Source organism: Ornithodoros turicata, unplaced genomic scaffold, assembly GCF_037126465.1.
Source record: "Ornithodoros turicata isolate Travis unplaced genomic scaffold, ASM3712646v1 Chromosome132, whole genome shotgun sequence".
NCBI classification, from domain to species: domain Eukaryota; kingdom Metazoa; phylum Arthropoda; class Arachnida; order Ixodida; family Argasidae; genus Ornithodoros; species Ornithodoros turicata.
The window spans coordinates 173,137-178,368 of NW_026999309.1; positions in this window are offsets into that span (position 1 = coordinate 173,137).

Below are 5,232 nucleotides of genomic sequence, written 5' to 3' on the forward strand. Positions count from 1 at the left end.
GAACTATATGGGTATATTTTCTTCTGAAACTGAACTATTATTTTATTTGTTTTTCGTTAAACAAAGGCATCATATTCTGCTTCAAAGCACTTTTAAGTAGATGTGTTTTTTTCCCCTAGATGTTAATCTCTTTTTAAAAAAAGGATCGTGGAACCTTCATTGGATTGGGATCCAATTCGGCGCGCCCTTCATATTGGTGGGGTAAAAAAGTGACCCTTACTTGGTAAATTTCCGAATTCGGTTCGCAAATATTTACATAATTAAACTTACGATACACGACATTCACATGAGGAGGTGGCAAAAACCTAATAAGAACAAATGCCGTTGACTACATGATTCTAGGTGGCGTAGTTTTTTTATTATAATTCAATGACACGTTTTCTGGGACACCCTGTATACATAGGGAGTGACTCTTTCGGGTTAAATGCCTTTCTCCGATTTGTGGGGGGGGGGGGTAAAAATCGGGTGTTATTTTTAAATATGGAATTCGGTGAGAAATCTGGCAATAATTGTGCCTTCGGCTGTTATCGGGTGTTTTTGTTTCTCCTCTTGTCTGTTAAGTCATTTCCAATCTCCTTTCTTTCTTTTTTCTTTTTTTTGCGGGATCCAGCGGTAATCCCCGAAGTCACAGGAGTGTTGACACGCATGGGTGTATTCAGATGCTGATCTAGGGGGGAAGGTCCAGGAGTCTGCCCCCCCCCCTTCAATTCCAGACTTGAACATAAGGTTCAATAGACCAATCCCAGCATGCACGTGGCACGTGTTCACCCCCCACCCCCCCCGCTCGGGAAAAATCATAGATCTGCCCCTGGGTGTATTGCTGGAACGTAAGTGACCCATTCTTACATGCGTTACACATGGCGACCTTTGTTCGTCTTCAGTGGAAACGTCACTTGAGGATTTCACAGTGACTGGAATTCGGGGAGAAATCGGGTTTAACCGGAATCGGTCGCAGGTCAGTTCGGGGGAATAACCGGGCGGAGTCGGGTTTAACCCAAAAAAGTCGGGTTTAACCAAAGAAAAAGGTATACCAAAAGACGTTAGTCAGCTGGAGGACTCGAACCCACATCTTCTGGATTACCGGTAATCCAGAAGACGTGGGTTCGAGTCCTACAGGTGGCTAACCTTTTCAGTGACTTGACTGAAAAGGTTAGCCAGCCTTCCATGAATTCCTATTTAATGGCACAAGATGCCGTGCTTGGCATTCCCCCATTGGCAACTTAGCCCCACGGTGAGCCATAGACATATAGCACCAACCCACCAAGCGAGCAACACTATGCGGCGTAGAGGTTTAGAGGTTCCATAGAGGTTTAGAGTCAGCCAATCAGCAACGTGCTTTCAGCGGTCGTGGCCCTGAATTTCCGAAATTCAGAACGTCTGAGTTAGATCTGATTTTTTTTTAATTTTATTTGGGGTTTTCTGGCGCATTAGCTACTAAGGCCATAACGTCTGAGTTAGAGGGGATCGCGAATTGTGTCACACGTATCACGTAGGGCATGCAGCAAGAACACGGTGTGGGTCCTCACAGAAAACTTTGACTGATATATGAAAGAGTCTACTATTGAACTCGAAAAGGATAGACTACAGGGTATGAAGAGACTTCGGAAGCCGTATAAGCATTAAAAACAGTTGCCGCTTTTATTACATTAAAGATTAAGCGGGAGGTATACTAGAAATAGATTCTAACCGTAACTATACCTAACGGTAACTGTAAAATTATTTCTAGTACCTCCCGCTTAATTTTTAATGTAATAAAGGTAGCAATCGTCTTTAGTCCTTATACGGCTTACCAAGCCTCTTCGTTACTTGTATATTGTATTGTATATATTGTATATATATTGTATTGTATTGTATAATTGTATATATTGGGGAGTTCGTAGAGCCTGGGACAAAAAGTTTACGGAACACGGGTGGGGGGTCGCACTCAAGTGACGCCCTAACAGCAAATCGAAGTGGACGCACATTCTGAGGGATATATGGATAGAGTGGCCAGTCACCTTTTCTTATTCGATCTCTCCGTTATCAAGCAGGGTGCCGCTGAGAGTTACGTCACTGCCGTTTTCCGTATAAGCTTACGTCCCAAGCTGTACACGTTTGAGGCTTTTCGGTACCACAGAAAACAACGGGGAGCGGAACCGGTATTTTTTGGGGGTCCGGTTCGGGTTCAGGCATATTGGTTCGGTTCGGGTTTAGCTCAGCTGAACCCAAATTATCAGCTTGAACCGGTTCAGGTATATCGGTTCGGTTCTCAGGGACAGCACTCCCCCCTCCCGCACATACACAGACAAAAAAATCAGTCAGTGTTTGGGGCATTTACAGGGATTTTAACCGTTACTTTTTTCGGTCCCGGTTTAACTGGTTCATGGGAAGTAATTTTACTACATTAAAGCGAGGTTATAAGCTCACCGTACACGGTTGTAAGAGAAAGGTGCGAGATAACCGTTTCAGGTGAGTAAACAAAAGTCTGTCAGTAGTACATTTATTTCATCTATGAACCGATTCCCGAACCGGTAACCGTATGAATTGTTTTCGGTTCATTTCCGGTTCGGTTCAGGACAAGCAAAAAAATTGTTCGGTTCGGGTTCGAGTTCCAGCTCCGATTCATGGAAAACAATGAGAACAGTGTTAGACATAGGAGACACTGTACATAGGAGACACTGCAGCCTCTCAACTAGCAAATTTGTATCCGAAAAGAGATGCGTTTCTATACAGCTGAACCGCGAGATAAGATATATCGGGAACGACAGGTTTTTGCTGACATGAATTTTATCTGAAAGGACTACATTGTCGCGATATTTTGTACGTTTATATATGCTTGTTTGGTCTTTTTCAACAGTTTTCGTCTTCTAGAGCCTAAATATTCGTATAGTATTAACTAATTTATCAACAGTAAGCATATATGTTAGAATGTAATCCTTCACGCTCTCTTTGTTCTGTTTCCTTGCGCTCCTCTTTCTTCCCTTCGTTAATGGCTTCGTGTAACTGAAGCACATTTGTGAGGGCGACACCCTCGCCCCTTTTTGTTTTGTATATATTTGTGTTAAAATAAAGTTGAGCCACAGTGGTACCGGCGCTCGGGTCCATGCTCTGGGCCTATTTAAGCGGCAGCCCGGTCCACTGTAGGCAGTTCGTCTTCTGGAAACTGTCTTGGTTGTTGCTTACTCCGTTCCATCGTCCCTGTTCCCGCCTTGTGTGAGGACTTTGTTCTTCCCTCGGCTGTGGGAGACGTGGACAAGGGACAAGCTCCCCTTCCGGCTGTGGAAAACTAAGTTTTCCCGCCTGTGTTGTGTGGAGCACAGCTATCAGGGCAGCCTTTCCAGAAAGAACAAACTCCAACGCGATCAAATTTAGACGCGACAACATTTTCAGGGTACAGGTTGAAGAACGTAAGCTAAACAGGACTGCCAACCATTGTGCACATAGCACCCAGGACATGTAACAAGGACATGTCCTTGGCACATGTACACGATGACGTAAACCATATGGTATACGTCATAGTAGAAAAATTCGAGGAGATAGTCTACAGTTAGAGAAATGATGTAGTCAATGTGATTGCCAATCGTTAGATACATACCATAGGGTCTTGGTAAAAACAGTGAACATACGAGCTTCTTTTTGTAACTTGGAAAAACAATTGAGAGAGCATGAAATAGGTGAGCATTGCACATAGGGCACGTAGCAAGGACACGGTGCGGACCCTAGTGTACAAATTGTTTTGATGAGTAATAAAAAAAACTGAGAAATAATGCAGAAAGCTTGTAAGCTCAACACAAATCCCAATAAGTGTTGCACATATAGCATCTTAGAAAGTGTAGCAAGGACATGGTATTGGTCACAGTGAATAAATTGGATTGGTTAATGAAAGGACACCCAAGGGGAACACCCAGAACCAATGTAGAAAACAAGATATAACAGGAAGGGAGTTGCCTCAGGACAGAAGCCGCGGCTTCTGTCCTGAGGCAACTCCCTTCCTACATTCTACCGGTTCGCTGGATTTCTACCCATCTAAGATATAACAGGGATTGCAAAACGTCGCACATGTTGCTACATGTGCGACGTTTGGCAATCCCTTTTATCTTGTCTCCTAGATGCAGCAAGGACACGGTGTGGGTCCTGATGGAAAAATTTGACTGATATATGAAAGTGTCTACTATTGAATCACCCAGAACCGATGTGGAGAATGTCCCAGTCAAAGGGGATCTCGACGGGTCTCATGTGTATCACTGAATGCAGCAAGGACACGGTGTGAGTCTTGACAAAAAAAAGAGACTGATAAATGAAAGAGCCTACTATAAAAGTACCCATAACCGACGTGCAGAACTTTCCACTGCAAGGGGATCGCGAAGTAGTCATACGTGTCATCAAGGACATGAACCCAAGACATGTAAGGGATCCTGACCAAATAATTGAACTGATAAATAAACGTGTCTGCTAGTGGTGCACCCAGAACCGACTCGGAGAAGTCTTCGAGAAGATCGCGAAATTGCCGCACGTTTCACCTAGGACATGCAGCAAGGACAGGTGCTGGCAGAAAAATTGGACTGATAAATAAAACTGTACTATTGGAGCACCCAGAACCGACGTAGAGAACGTCTGAGCTCAGGGAGATCGCGACGTGTCTCATATGTAACACGGCATGCAGCAAGGATATGTTGTGGGTCCTCACAGAAAAAAATGTCTGATATATGAAAGAGGCTACTATTAAAGTACCCAGAACCGACGTGCAGAACTTTCAAGTTCAAGGGGGTCGCGAATTGTGTCACACGTATCACCTGCAGCAAGGACGCGGTGTGTGTCCTGTGCAGAAAAATCAAATTAGGTCGATAAAACGAAAGAGTCTGCTATTTGACCCCCGGAACCGACGTGGAGAACGTTCCAGTTAAAGGGGATCGCTACATGTCTCACGTGTATCACTGCATGCAGCAAGGACACGGTGTGGGCCCTCACAAAAAAAATTGACTGATATATGAAAGAGGCTACTATTAAAGCACCCAGAACCGACGTGCAGAACTTCCAAGTTCAAAAGTTCAAGGGGGTCGCGAATTGTGTCACACGTATCACCTAGGACATGCAGCAAGGACGCGGTGTGTGTCCTGACAGAAAAATCAAACTTGGTCGATAAAACGAAAGAGTCTGCTATTTGACCCACGGAACCGACGTGGAGAACTTTCCAGTTAAAGGGGATCGCTACATGTCTCACGTGTATCACTGCATGCAGGAAGGACACGGTGT